At 41.6% G+C, this 16,170-nt stretch overlaps 1 pseudogene; it reads left to right on the top strand.

Moving 5' to 3' along the window:
* The first annotated feature begins 10,673 nt into the window (after window positions 1–10,673).
* LOC102846153 lies at window positions 10,674–11,896 on the top strand (annotated as a pseudogene).
* The last annotated feature ends 4,274 nt before the right edge of the window (window positions 11,897–16,170 follow it).

Raw genomic sequence — 16,170 nt, 5'->3', positions numbered from 1 at the left:
GAAAGGTGTGGTGTCAAGTATACACGGCAGGGGAGGAGTTTGATGTGGGAAGATGGGTTGCTGTCAATTCCCATAACTGTGACCTGGGAAGGAGTAGTGGCACCTGAGAAGGTGGGGATGACAAAGTAGTTAGCCCCTGTGTTTATTAAAAAAAAAAAAAAAAAAAGATATAGATTTACCACTACTACAATGGTTACCCTAGGCTAGGCGAAGATGATGGGGATCCCTGAGGATGGGCATCGTCAATCTTCATCCATGAGACCCAGGAGTTCCGGGGGCGAGACTGCCTCATACGTGAATGGTAACTCACTGCAGCTGTGTACTGTGGGTGTCTGAGCCACAGTAGAGCAGTCACTTCATCAGTGACCTGGTGGGCATGGATTAGTTGGTGGTTGAGGCTGTGGCATATCCTGGCATAGTGGCCATTCAGGCCACACTTAAAGCAGGTTCCGGGTAAGGTGGTGTTGTGCCTGGGACCCCTGTTACCCTGCTGTACTGGCCTGAGGGATACTATGGTAGATTGGAGCGCCACCTGCTGGTGCATGTGAGCCTGTTTGGCTGTTTTGGCCCTGTCCTCCCTGGAATTAAGAACTCTAAAAGCCATGTTTACCAAATCATTTATTGGGGTTTGAGAGCCATTTTCAGCCTTTTTGAGTTTCTTTCGAATGTCTGGAGTTGACTGGGTGATAAAATAAAAACTAGAACTTCGGAACCTGGAGCAGTGGAGGGATCTAAGCGAGTATTTTGCATTAAGGTTTCAGTTAAGTGATTTATAAAAACAGCTGGGTCCTCATCGGGGCCCTGTGTGATTTCCTGGAGTTTGTTATAGCTAATAACTTCCTGGGCAGCACCTTGCATCCTCACTAAGAGACACTGGACCATGTGGTCTCACCAGCGTGTGCCATCCTGGCCTTGTTGATAATTCCAGTTAAGCTCAATATGGATGGCATCAGCACCTATTGGCATTGTTTGATCAGTGAGATGTACCTGATCTTCATGCATGTGAGCAGCTGTTAGAATGTGGTCTTTCTCATCAGGAGTAAGAGTGGAAATGAGAATGACATGGAGGTCATAACAAATTAAGCTTGAGTTAGTGAAATTCTTTGTGATATTGACTGGGGTTTGTAGAAAAAGATCCAAGGTGTTTTTCAATAGCAGAGAGGTCAGCTAAGGGAAAAGGAACATGAACTTTGACCACGCCTTAAGCCCTGGCTACCTCACACAAAGGACAAAGGAGATCAGTAGTAGTGATGGACAAAGGGAAGCTGGGGACAGAAGTGCCAGAACTAGGAGGAAGGAGGTTGTAAGAGTGGGTATGGAAACTAACAGGAGATAAAGAAAGTAATGCTGCTGAGAAAGTAACTTCTGGCTGGGGATAAGGAAGTGGTGGTGAGTGAGAAGGGAGAGCAGGAGAAACAGGGAAGTTTCGAGGCAGGGAGCCCAAGTCTTCAGGCAGGTCAAAAGAGGAGAATGAAGAGGAGGAGGGAGCTGTGGGAGGTTCAGTGGAGGGTAAAGAAAAGTAAAGCATAGTCTAAGGTGCCATCTAAGGGTCAACAAAGCCTGTCATCTAGTTGATATTGGGCCAAGAAACAGAACAGAAGAAGATGAGGGGCTTCTTCCGTATGTTTAAATGGTTCCAAACATTAGGCCAATGACAAAGTAAGTACCCAAGTGGTGTCTTGTGATCAAATTTGGAGGATTGAAAACCCATTTCTGCCTCGTCTTAGGGCAAAGTGTGGAGGAAGGTCAGCATCCCAACTATCCATCCACACAGAGCAAGGAGGAGGTCAGCTGCTGGATACCTGGGGCGTCCCCTCAGGCCCAGAGCGCAGAGGCTAGACCTGGCCTAGCAAGGTGCAGGAGGCCCGGGCAGAAGTGACTACAGGCAGGGCTCCTGGAGATTGAAATAGTTTCTGCAGGGGAGGGAGGTGGAGAAAGGGTCGCAGATCACTTACCACAGACGGCTAGGAGAAGAAGGCCCAGTGGCACACACTCCTCAGAGGTCTTGATTCTCAGCAGAAGAGCATCCCAGTGGCACATGCTCCTCCCAGGTTCTTTGGCATCAAGATGTAAGATAAAAAGGGTGCAGAAAATCAGGTGAAGTGAAATAAAGTAATTTATTATCAGCTCTCAGACAGGTTTGCTGTCTTAAGCCAGAGAAAGGTAGAGTAAGGCTGTAAAGTCACATGTGGGGAAGCTATAGGTAAAGTTTTATATGTAGGGGGTTAGAAGTAGGGTAATTTGTTTGGTGGTCAGCTCTCCGTGGAGGATGCTGATTGGATGCCCTCTGCTTATTCCCATATATGGAGCTACTTGGGACCCTTAGGTGCTACTCAGGACCCTTAGCTGGGTTGTGTCATAGTTGATGGGTAGACAGGATGTGGCTGGTGGTTGTACTCTCTTCTGATTGGCTGTAGCCATCTTACTGATTGGAATGTCTCCCTGAAGGTTCAGTCAGCATGGAATGTTGCCCAGCTCCCAGGTGGCCTTTCAAGTGTGATATAATCTTAATGGGTATGTATGTATTGATTGTGAATTATATTTTATGTTTCTGAACTTATCACCATTGAACATATTCATTCGTGGAAATAATTGAGAGATTCTTACATCATCAGCAAGAAAAGGTCAGAAGCATTATTTGAACCAAGACTTAGCTTGAGTATTTTCACTTCAATTTATTTGATGAGTATTTTAGTGCTCTTTTTTAAAAAGAACATTTGGCATGTCAAAATTTAATGAGAAACACAGAGAATATTGAATAATTATCAGTTAACAGTCATGAGGAAGGATTGCTTTTTAGCAAGTTCTTAATTTCCCAAGTATGCATGATGTTTTTTCTCCCATATTAATATTTTTAACAGACAACTTTAGAGTTGGATATGTGTAACATTCATGTGTTAAAAATTGAGGAGAACTTAAGTCTTGGAAAGAGGCTGGGAATAAAGCTGTTTACCTAGAAGTTTTGGTGTTAAAATGAGACTCTATAGCATTATTTCTAGCATTGTTGTACATAATTCACCATTGAGTCAGAGAGAAATTTAAGAATACCTTTGAATACCTTTGGTCATTGTTAAACCATTTCAAGAGATAGCATATATTCAGGACTGATGGAACTGAAGAAAGAATTCCAAGTTTCATTGAAAACATTAGTGGAAAAGAAGGCTCCAGATATTAGTAGATTACCAATGGAAATGTTGGAAGAAACAGATGCTCAATCATCTATACCAAGAAATTCTGAATATAGCTACCTGGTCATTCCAAAGAATGGACCCAACTGAATGCAATGATTAGTGAATAATATCATCAGTATTTTACACAAGTAAAATTTTACTGAAGATAATTTAAAAATAACTGTAGCAGTACATCAGCAACTGCCAGATTTTCAAGCAGATTTAGAAAAGAAAGGAATTTACAGATATCATTACTGATAGTAGATGCATCTGATTGAAAACAGAGAATATTAAAAAGATATTCACCTGTATTTTATTTACGATGCAAAATCATTTGGCTGTGTAGATCAGAACAAATTATGGCTAAATTGTGAAGAATGAGAATTCCAGAACATGTAATTGTACTATTCTAGAACTTGTACATAGACCAAAAAGCAATTATTCAAACAAAACAAGGGGATAGGTATTGGATGGTTTAAAACTAGGACAGATGTGTGTTAAGGTTGTATCTTTTCACCATACCTGTTCAATCAGTACACTGAACAAAATATCTGAGAAGCTGGGCTATATGAAGAAGAATGTGGCATCAGGATTAGATGAAGACTTACTAAGAACATACCACATAGAGATGACACAACCTTACTTGCTGAAAGCAAAGAAGACTTAAAACATATATTGATCAAGATCTGTGTGTATTATACCTAACATAAATAAAACAGAAAGCTTCATAGCTGGATGTATAACTGCTGCCATAATGAACAGAGAAAATACTGAAGTTAACAAGAATTTCATTTTACTTGTATCTACTATGGAAGCTGCAGTCAAGAAATCGAATATTGCATTGAGCAAATCTGCTGCAAAAAAAAAAACCTCTTTAAGATATTAAAAAGCTAAAATATTGTATAAAACCATTATTGTAGAATGAATATATGGATCCAAGGGGGAGTGAGGGTGGAAGCAGAGGGATGAGGATGTGCAGGGGGAGGGGGAATTAATTATGGGATTATGTACAATTTGATGGGAGGGGTGAGGGAAATTGGAAGTATCTGTTCTAGAAAATGATGTCTTTGAATTTTGTAAATAAACTAGTATAATAAAAGAGAAGGAAAACCCTCCCAATATAAAATAAAATGAAATATTTTTTTTAAAATGAGTGAAAAAAATAAGCTAAGATGTCACTTTGAAGACTTAAGTTGTGCCTGACTCATGTCTCAGATTTTTAAATTGCCTCAGATGCATGGAAAAATCTGTTTAATAAAGAGCAAGGAAGACTGTGGAAGAGTTGAATCTTTTTCATTATAATGTTGGTGAAGAATATTAAATATACAAGAACTTGCAGAATAACAAATTAATCTGGTTTGGAAAAAGGATAGCCATTAGATTTCTTAGAAAGAAAGACAATGAGACTTGGTCTCATATACTTTGGACATGTTATCAGAAAGGACAAGTCCCCAGAGAAGGGCATCATGTTTGGTAAAGTGAATGCCCGCAGAAAAGAAGACCTTTAAGGAGATGGGCTGACACAGTGTTTGTAACCATGGGCTCACACAAAGCAATGATTGGACCAGGCATGTTTTGTTATACATGAGACCAGAACTAACTGGATGGCATGCAACAAAAACAACAGTTACTTTTTAAAACAATGTGTAAAAACATGTAAGGGGATACAAAGGGATTAGTGTTGGGAGTAGAAGACTGAGGATGAGCAGGGATGAGATCACAAGGCTGCACAATTTGGTGGGTGGGGGAAGTGGGTGAAGGAAATTAGAAAGATCCAGCGTGGACCAGAAGAGACAGGGTAATGGTGAGCATAGTCCAATGGTGATTTTTTTTCCTTAACAAAAAAATCATTCATTGTGGGTTTCTCTTTTGGGAATGGGGCGCAGACCTTTGGATTTTTCATTTTGAAAAGGGATGTTGAAAAAAAGGGGGGCTTTGGTGTGAAGGGGGAAGGAGAGCCCACTTTAACATCTCACTGGTGGTCCTGGGCTGAAACTGCACGCCTTCTTGATCAGTCAGAAAATCTTTTCCTGACATTTTCTGCCCTCTGGACTGCAAAGTGTTTGCCAAGTTGAATCCAGTGGGGGTGGCTGGCTGAAGCTGAGGCTCCATCCTCCTTTACTTCCTTAGCTGGCGGTCATATTTCCCTTTTGTCTCTGCAACTGATTCAGGTCTGGAACAAAACTCAGTGTTAAGGTTACCAATAGGAAAGGGAGCAAACCTAGAGAGAGCAAACTTGTGAGTTACAAATAGAAGGGCTTTGAAGGTGTTACTTACAGATGTACTGGGGGAGGGAGTGGAGGAAAGTGGCTTAGATAAAATTCTTTGTATACCCTAGACAGCTCTGCCCAGCAACCTGAAGACTTTCTCCAGGGGCCAGGCAGCTCTCCTCAGGTGCCAGACGGCATCCCTGCAATGAAGCCCATCCAAAGTCTGGACCTTGCACTCCACTGAAGACCATGGCCAGGGACAGCACCCCTGGTTCTAGTGCTGCCACCTTTGCCACCCTCCTCTCCAACAAGTGCTCAGACTGCAACTTGAAGTAGGCATCATTACCCTTCCCCTTTACAAATGGAGAAGAGGCTTTGAGAGTGATGAACAGACCCTCCCTATGTCAAAATAGTTCTTGGCAGCAGTAGTCAAGAAATCAAAAGATGTAATGCATTGAGGAGATCTGCTGTCTCAAATCTATTGTTTTTATTAAGTGTCATTGAGTCATAGACAACTCATAGTGACCCTATGAATGAAAGAGCTGAATACTTGTATAACTTTCATTGTTTCACTAAGTTCATGGAGTTTCTGGAGGCAATCTCTTTTGGAAGTGGATACCTCTCCTGTTTCCAACCTTGTTTTAATCTGAGAGCTCCATCAAACACTGTCCACCATGGGTAACCATTATCTCATTTGTCACATCAGTGTCACAGTGTTTAACCTCACAGAAACCATGAGTTACTTCTGTACAGCAAATTGACAGAGCAGGATATATTACTTAGAAATGTGTTTGACCAAAAACAATCAAAACCAGGCTGGAGGGCTGTAGATTAAAATGACCAACCTTTGGTTTGGCAGCACAGCTCTCTATCCACTAGGCCCACAGAGATCTCTCCATGGCTCACAGCAATTCCATGAACAACAGATCCAGTCCTTGCCCCATCCTACGCCATCCCCACAACCTGAGGCATGATCGAGCCCATTGCCACAGTCTCCCCATCAATCCAGGACTGTGGATCTTTACAGGAGAAGGCTGCCCATCTCTATCCTGTGAAGTAGCTAGTGGATTTGCACCACTGTATTTTTTTTTTGTATTTTTAATTAACAACACAAAAGTCTTATCACCTCCACTATGTAATCAGTTCAAACTCTATCTGCATGGGGATAAATATCTTTACCGTTTTTGTTGCTTTTCGACATAAGTAGAACATGATCTCATGGTCTAAAAGAGAAACAGATCCCTTCTGTTGGGAAATGGGGAAGAGCAGAGGGGCAAGGGAGGAGGAAAGGAGATGGGAAAGGAAAATTGGTTTTTAAAAATCTTCCTTTTCAGTTACTCACTCTAACCAGCCCACAGAGTGTACAGGATCTTCTTTCCTCACTAAGCTAGAGAAGTGGGAGAATCTGGCATTTTGAAGATGCAAAGCTGGAGGTGGCAGGCAAGGCCAGAAATGTCCTATGTGGGTTGCAAGCCTTTTTGGGGAAATTGGCGTTGCTGCCTGGAAATATTTTGTTGTTATTGTTAGGTACCATTGACTCATTTGTTGTTAGGTGCCAGTAGAAGCAGCCTACAACTAGAATACATATAGTATGAGTCATAGCATCCCTATGGACCACAGACCTGAAACCTGTCCTATCCTGTCACATCCTCATCGTCTCCGATATGCCAGGAGCCCATTGCTGAAGTCACTGGTCAATTCATCTCATTGGGGCTCTTTCTTTCACTGACCCTCCACCTTTCCAAGCATGAAGTCCCTTTCTGAGGAATAGCCTTGTCTAGCTTCATGTCCCAAGTATAAAAGATGAAGCTTTGCCATCATTACTTTCAAGAAGCACTCCGGTTACCCTCTTTCCTAGACATATCTGTTTATTCTTTTGGCAGCCAATGGGTTATTCATTACTTTTCTCTAACTTCACAGTTCAGAAGCATCTATTATTCTGTTATCCTTATTCATTGTCTAGCTCTCTGATGCATAGCAAGTAATTGAAAATACTGCGACTTCTGTCAGTCTTTAAACTGACATCTTGCTCTTGAGCATTTTGAAGAGGTCTTTGATAGCAGATTTTCAAAAGCAGCATAGCATGTCTTTTGATTTTCTGACTGCTGCTACCATGGGTGTCTATCATGGATCCAAGTAAAATGAAATCATTGACAACTTCAATATTTTCTCCATCTATCATTCTTGTTTTTACAGATTCTTGTTTTATCATCAACCAGCATTTGTTGGGTGTGCCTGTCTTTAAAATGCTGTAACTCTGGGCTAAGTCTGCAGCTGGATGCTCCTGTGGGTGGTTCTACTCTGGAAGGTGGTTTCTCACGTCTTGATGAGGGCCACTTATGGAACATTTGGTTTAATTTTTTTGGGGTGGTTTTTCTCCACAAGTGGGTGTCAGCTGACTGGACTTTTGCCCAATTTTAACTAACGATGACCCAAGAGCAGAGGGCCTGCTTAGTTTATAGTCAACCAGCATTTGTTGGGCATGCCTATCTTTAAAAATATCATCGTGCCCTAGTGTCTTTGACCCTCAGGTCAAATGAATTTGGTGATGAATGTTCTTTCAAGTGATACAGCAGTCATCTGTCTATTTGCTGTACTGAAGTAACTCAGGGTTGCTGTGATGCTGAACACTGTGCCATAGATGTGTCAAACACCATAATGGTTACCCATCAAGGACAGTGTTTGGAGGAGTTCTCAGAATGATTCAGGTTTGGAAGCAGGAGTGGCATCCACTTCCTAAACCACATGCTTCTATAAAATTCCATGAACATAACAAAATGATGTTAGTTATATAACAGGGTTCAAGTCTCTTGTTTGTAAAGTCACTATGATTTGTATTCAACTTGACAGAACTTAACCGTTCTTAAGTGAGGCTAATGTTGTTATATTTTGGAGGGACATTCTTCCAAGTTGTATGGCACTGTTCTGTCAATTTGCTGTACTGACATAATCTGGGTTTTCTGGGATGCTGATACTTGTGCCATTGGGATGTCAAATGCCTGTTGCCCAAAGTGGACAGTGTTTGGTGGAGCTCCCAATTTAAGACAGGTTTGAAAGCAGGAGTGGCATCGACTTCCTAAACCACATGCCTGTGGAAACTCTATGAACTTGGGAGAAATGATGATAGTTATAGAAAGGTATTAGGTCTTTTGTTCATAAAGTTGCTATGAGTTGTATTCGACTAGACAGCAATCAACAACAAAACCATCATAATTCTGCATATTGGTCCAGGAGTGATGATTTTTGCTTTCTTGACATTGAGATGGAATCCATATTAAAAGCTTGAGATCACAGCAGATGCGCCCTGTTCAGTTTCCAGACTCTGCCTGACTGAAATGTCCTGGTGAATTTGCATCAATTCTTACAAAAGCAGCCTTCACCTTCTGTACATTGTTGGAGAAGCCTCTGTGTGCCCTCACTACAAAGCCTTCTCCAGTACAAGTATCATCGGTGTTGAAGTTGTGAAAATTTGTTTTAAGACTAATGTTTGACATTTGCTGGGACCTTACAGTAGGAGAAATAATTGCAAAGAATATTGGCATCTTCATTTTCACTTTTTCTGTATGCAGTCACTTGGCATCCCTCTCAGACCATGAAAAAAAGGCCTGTTCATTTCTTGGGGGCAGGGAAAAGAGGATATTTACTTCTTTATTTTGCAGACACTTGGCACCTAGCAATAACAACAGCATCCTTTCAAAACTGTTAACTTGGATGTTTTTTGATCAGTGGGCAAACAATTTTATTTCATTCTACTACTGAAGCAGGCTTAAATAATTTTAGTCTTAGGCAAGATTTTTGGAGAAATATTTGTGACATCTGTAGTCATCCTAAACGTGGTTCTATATTCAGTTGGGTTATTTGCCTTAATTTAAGTATTAGCTCACAACTGAAGCAGTTTCACCTTGAGTTAAATAGTAACACCTGCTTCACAAAGTGTTATGAGGATTAATTAAATTTGATAAGATACTTTGAAAATATAGAATTTGCTTTGAATGCTAATATTATATGAAGACAAGTTGGGCTCTCTTCAACTCTTTTTGGAAAAGACCTCTAGTGGCATTGTGGGTAGAAGAAAATGGACAACTTCTTCTGAAATGATGTATAGCCTCCAAACTCACTGGCCAATCAGCTGTGACTCAACAGTAATATTTGACTCAACTCAAGCTCTGTCTGATGGTTTTGATTTTCTCTGTCTTCCTACTTACCTATGCAGTAGGCTGAGAGGACAGCCAGTAGTATATAACAGAGTAACCAGACACAGAAAAATGCAAACCTAATTTTTAATAGCTATTTCCAGATTCTTTTAAAATTATGAGATAAGGAGAAAAAGATCCCCAGGGGAAATTAAAACCCCTTAGTAGTAATGGAATACTTTAAGATATTACCTCTGAAACACTAATAAGTAAATTAGAGAAATGATGTATACTCTAATTCATATTCATTAGTTTTCTCCTCTCCCCCATCCCCCTCTCTTGGCTGCACCAAGCAAAGTGCTCTTCTGCAACTTTGCCCAAATCTCCCAAGGAAAGTACAATTTACATGAAGGAAATCCCTTATTTCCAGAAATGTGCAAACTACAACTTTTAACTCCTTTGATGATTACTTCCTTTCTGTCACCAGCTTCACTCCTATCATCATCATCTTACATTTGCAAAGCCCAGTATAGTTTGTAAGGAGCTCCAGTGGTATCATGCATAGCAAATAGTACTTTGCTAAATGAAAGGTCAGTGGTTCCAATCCACCTGGTGTTCCAAGGAAGAGAGATTTACAGTTTTGTAAAGATTTATAGCCTCAGGAGCATAATAGAAGGTAAACAGCTCTGGTGGCTTAGTGGTGAGGAGTTACACTGTACGCAGTTCGAACCCACCAGCTGCTGCTTTGTGCAAGAAAGACGGGCAATCTCTTCTCTTGTGATAATCTGCCTCTAAAAACTCTCTGGAGGGTCAGCTATGGATTGGTTCTGACTCTATAGTCTACAACAACAACAACTTTAAAGTACTTAAAAGCAAGAATGTCAGTTTAAATACCAAGGGGTGTGTGTGACCCAAGCCATGGTATTTTCAATTGCTTTCTATGTATCTGAAAGTTGGATAATGAATAGGAAGTCTAAAGAAGAATTGGTGCCTTTGTTGACAAAGTACTAATATGACATGGACTGTCAAAAGGGCAAACATATCTGTCTTGGTGGAAATGTTTCCAGGGTAATCTTTAGAGGCAAGACTGGTAAAATTTCATCTCACAGATTTGAGGAATGTTTGTCAAGAGATACCAGTCCTGCTGGTTTCTAAGGATCATGTCTGCGAGTCAGGATTCCCGGTCCAGAGACAATGGCCCCAATGGAATGGAACCAGAAGGTATCATCGAGAGTAATTGGAATGAAATTGTTGACAGCTTTGATGACATGAACCTCTCCAAGTCCCTTCTCCAAGGCATCTATGCCTATGGTTTTGAAAAGCCTTCTGTCATACAGCTGCGAGCCATTCTTCCTTGTATCAAGGGTTATGATGTGATTGCTTAAGCCCAATCTGGGACTGGGAAAACAGCCATTTTTGCCATATCAATTCTACAGCAGATAGAATTGGATCTGAAGGACACCCAGGCTTTGGTCCTGGCTCCCACTCAAGAGTTGGCGCAGCAGATACAGAAGGTGGTAATGGCATTAGGAGATTACAAGGGTGCCTCCTGCCATGCCTGCATTGGGAGCACCAATGTACGTGCTGAAGTACAGAAACTGCAGATGCAGGCTCCGCACATCATCGTTGGTACCCCAGGCCATGTATTTGAAATGCTTAATTGAAGATACCTTTCTCCCAAATGCATAAAAATGTTTGTGCTGGATGTAGCTGAGGAAATGTTAAGCCGTGGGTTCAAGGACCAGATCCATGACATATTCCAGAAGCTCAACAGCAACACCCAGGTAGTTTTGTTATCAGCTACAATGCCTTCTGATGTGCTTGAAGTGACCTAGAAGTTCGTGAGGGACCCCATTCGGATTCTTGTCAAGAAGGGAGAAGTGACCCTGGAGGGTATCTGCCAATTCTACATCAATGTGGAACGTGAGGAGTGGAAGCTGGAAACACTGTGTGATTTGTACGAAACATTAACGATCACCCAGGCCATCATCTTCATTAACACCCGAAGGAAGGTTGACTGGCTCACGGAAAAAAAATGCATGCCTGGGATTTCACCGTCTCAGCCATGCATGGAAATATGGACCAAAAGGAACGAGACATGATCATGAGGGAGTTCTATCCTGGCTCCAGTAGAGTTCTCATCACTACTGACCTACTGGCCAGAGGCATTGATGCACAACAAGTTTCTTTAGTCATAAACTATGACCTTCCCACCAACAGGGAAAATTACATTCACTGAATTGGACGTGGTGGGCACTTTGGCCGTAAGGGTGTGGCTATTAACATGGTGACAGAAGAAGACAAGAGGAACCTTCGAGACATTGAGACGTTCTATAACACCTCCATTGAGGAAATGCCCCTCACTGTTGCTGACCTCATCTGAAAGGGCCCATCTGTCCTGCTATAGCCCTGGCCCAGGGTTCAGTCCTGGAGGGCTGGAGCAGGAGAGGGGAGGGAAGGGAGCCAAGGGATGGACATCTTGTCTTTCCCCCCCTCCTCCCCCTCCCCACTCTTTTGAATAAATGTCACTTTTTGAGGCAAAAGAAGGAACCATGAACATTTTAGACACATCCTTTTCTTTGGGGTAGGTTCTTGCCCCGTCTCTGGCTTTTCTCCCCCTCTTAAAAAAAAATAAAAGCAACAAGCAACAACAAAAAAAGAAACACTAATCCTTTTCTCTAACCTAGTCACCTCCAGATCCACGAGGCTCTCCCCACCCCAGCCAGACTCCTTCAGTACTCAAGGGGCTATGATGTCATTCAACCCCATATGCTGGACCAAATCGGAAGGGACAGTGCTAGAGTGAGGTGGCCCAGGGTATTGTTCCTAGGTGGGGGGAGCAAGGGAGAGAAAATGGTAGCCATTTTTACATTGTTTTGTATAGTATTTATTGATTCAGAAAGCAAATTCAAAATTCTGAATAAAATTACTTAGAAACTGAAAAAAAAAAAAAAGAGAGATACCAGTCCTTAGGAAAGAACACCATACTTACATGGGTTGAGGAAATGTGGAAGGTTAGAGAAAGAGAGGAAAACTCTTGATACAATGGATTGACAGTGAGTGGAGCAATGGGCTTGAGCATTGATTGTGAGATGCAAGACAGGGCAAGGTTCAGATCTATTTTCATAAGGGTGCTGTTTATTTGTGCTGTAAGTTGTGGTTGATTTGCTGCTGTTGTTAGGTGCTGTCAAGTCACATGTGACTCACAGTGATCATATGAACAACAGAGCTCAACCCTGCCCTATCTTTTGCCATCCTCATCTTTTCTGACATGCTTGAGTTCATTGTTGCAGTCACTGTCAATTCATCTTGTTGGGGGTCTTCCTCTCTTTCAATGACCCTCCACCTTTCCAAGCACAATGCCTCTTTCCAAAAAAAAAAAAAAAATAGCCTCTCCAGCAACATGTCCAAAGTAGGAGAGGTGAAGTTTCACCATCCTTGCCTCCAAGAATTCTGGCTGCACTTTCCCCGAGACTTATCTGCTTGTTCTTTTGACAGTTCGGGTGGTATTCAGTACTCTTCTCCAATACCACAGTTCAAAGGCATCAATTCTTCTTCTTTTATCCTGATTCATTGTTCAGCTCTCAGATGAGTAGCAAGTAATTGAAAAGACCATAACCTGAATCAGGCCACCTTAGTCTTCAAACTGACACCCTTGCTTATGTATTTTGGAGAGATCCGTAACAGCAGGCTTGTCCCCTGATCTCCTCCTGACTACTGCTACCTAAGGTGTTGATTTTTCATCTAAATTAGATGAAATCATTGACAATTTCAATCCTTTCTCCATCTATCATAATATCTATTGGCCCAGTGGTGAAGACCTTTGTTCTGAGGTTGAGATAAAATCCATATTGAAGGCTGTAGTCCTTCATCTTCTACAGCAAGAGTTTCATATCCTCCTCACTTTCAGGTTGACTTGATGGTACATATAAACAGTGATAATCACAATGTCCCAAATATTGTATGGGACATACGATATCAAAAGTTTCACTGGTGTTTATCTTAAGTACAAATGACCTAGACCTATTACATTTTCACCCTTCCGTAGAGAAATTGATCCTGCTTGAACTGCTTCTCTGTTTGTGTCCCTGAACTAAGGAAAGAGTGTCAGCATCCTCCTATGGACAGATAGCAAATTTCAAACCTTCACTGACACCTCATTTCTTTTCCTTCCATCTCCACGTGTACATTCATTCAGTTACCGGTTTCAGTGACACTACCTCTGCAGTCCTGAAATGCCTCTCAAATCCTCCTTGATGCTCTGCTGATATCTCTTTCCTTATTGCTTGGCTGTTGATGAATTGTATTAACTTTATAACAGGACCCCCTTGCCTTTATACTCTTCCCTCTGGCAGTTCAATTTCTTCAGTTTTCCAAAACAGTCCCATAAAATACAGATCCTCTCGCAGCTCCTTCCTGGTTAAAAGCCTCAGATGGCCACTCGTTGCAAAATATAAAGGCAGTATGTGTCTCTCAGAACCAGACTGCACTCGAACTTCCATCACCAGAACACTCAGGCATTTGGTATTAGAAGAGTAATGTCTTGGCCCTATTTTGCCCTTGGTTTTTTGCTATTTGATTGGCCTGGAATATCTTTCTCCTTCCTGGCAAAACTATACCTATCGAAGGCAAACAAATAGCAACAAACTAACAAAAAAAGTGTCTATTCTTTATCACTTCTTTCTCTCAATATCTCACTGGTCATTCTTTATTTTTAAATTTATTTTAATTGAGATTCTAATGAAAGTTTGTAGAGAACTTGGATTTCCATTCATGCATTTGTTGCACATTTTCCTCCCTGCCCATGCCCTCAGTTTGCTTTTCTCTTTGCCACTGGTCATTCTTGTGGCCTTTTCCTTATAGCTCTTTTCTGCAGCCAACCACTTACCTCCATTTATATCAGCAAGACTCTTTTAAGACACTGGCATTGTGTATCTGGACTAATGTAACAGATCTCACTGCTGCCACTTTCAATCTTACCCAGCAGTGAATCTTTTAAAAGAGTAGACTAAAACACGTCACTTACCTGCCTGTGCACCTCTCACCCTATTTCATCACCTCCTCTTCCCTGGCTGACTACGGCAACTATTTCAGCTTTGACGTATGAAAACCCTAGCTAGCTCAGTCACTCCTCTCAATGTAGAACATTCACAGTTTTTGGGGGGTTTTCCACCAGGATAAGGCCAATTGCCCACTGTGCTAATTTCTTATTAACTCATTACTCTAAATGGATTTTCTAACCCTTGTTTTTGTGATCCCACTAAATGATTGATAAACTCATTGTTGTTAAGACAGAATGGACTCAAATCTTACCCTTAATTGGGCTTCTGAAGTTGTAAGTCACATGGGAAGAGATTGTCTACTTCCTCCTGTGCAATTGTTGCTGAATTGGAACTGTCAAAAGCAAAATGGACCATGGGATTAACAGCACAACTCTCTACACATCATGCTACCAGAGCTCTCTAAGGATGTTGCTGTTACGTGCTGTTGAGTCTTTTGCATGTCATAGCAACCCTATGAGCAGCAGATGCGAACATTGCCCTATCCTGTGTCTTTGACTCCCCTGAGCTCATTGTGTCAATTCATCTTCCTCTCTTCTGCTGACCCTCCACCTGTCCAAGCATGATACCATTTCTTCAAGGACTTGCTCCGCCTAGCAACAAACTATGTAAGACTAAGTTTCACCATTCTTGCTTCCAGGAGCATGCTGGTTTTACTTTCTTCAGGATAGACCTGTTTGTTCTCATGATCGTCTGGGGATATTTAGTACTCTTCTCTAGCACTAAAACTCAAAGTCATAGATTCTTCTTCAATCTACTAATGACTTGGTTGTTGTCGTTGTTATGTGACAGCAATTCACTTGTGATTCATAGCGGCCCTATGTACAATAGCCCTGAACTCTGTTCTATCTTGTGCCAATTTTACTGTCTCTGACACTCCTACCCTCATTACCCCAGTCACTGTATAAATCCATCTTGTCTTCCTTTCTTTTTCTCTCTACCCTTCCAAGCATGATGTCCTTCTCCAAGGACTGGTCCCTCTTTGCAACATGCCCAAAGTATGTCAGATGAAGCCTCAGAATTCTTGACTCCTGATTTCACCTTCTCTAGGATGAACCTGTTTATTCTCCTGGCAGTCTATGGTATACACAACACTCTTATCCAGCACCAACGCTCAAAGGCATCAATTCTCTTTCTATTTTTCCTAGTCATTGTCCAGCTGTCTGATGCATAGCAAGCAATTGCAAAGACTATGGCCTAGATTAGGTGCACCTTAGTCTCCAGACTGACGTCATGGCTCTTCAGTACCTTGGAGCACTCCCTGAGAGCAGACTTTACCAATGTAGTTTGTCTTTTGATTTCCTGGCTGCTTGCAACAAGACTGTTGATTGTGGAGTCAAGCAAAGTAAAACTGTAAGCAATCTCAATCTTTTCACCATCAATCATAATGCTGCCAACTGACCCAACGGTGAGAGAATCTTTGTTTTCTTGATGATGAGCTTCAATTCATATTGAAGGTTGCAGTCCTTGACCTCCTCAGTTCCAGCAAGCAGAGTTGTATCATCTGCATATCTCAGGTTGTTGATGAATCTTCTTCCAATCCTGATGCCACATTCCTCCTCATAGAACCCAGCTTCCCAGATGATCTGTTCTGCAT

The sequence above is a fragment of the Elephantulus edwardii genome, unplaced genomic scaffold (genome assembly GCF_000299155.1).
Source record: "Elephantulus edwardii isolate Elephantulus edwardi_28Jun2011 unplaced genomic scaffold, EleEdw1.0 scaffold00132, whole genome shotgun sequence".
Classification (NCBI taxonomy): domain Eukaryota; kingdom Metazoa; phylum Chordata; class Mammalia; order Macroscelidea; family Macroscelididae; genus Elephantulus; species Elephantulus edwardii.
The sequence above is the reverse complement of the archived record's forward strand: the minus strand, read 5'-3'. Positions and strand labels throughout refer to the sequence as shown.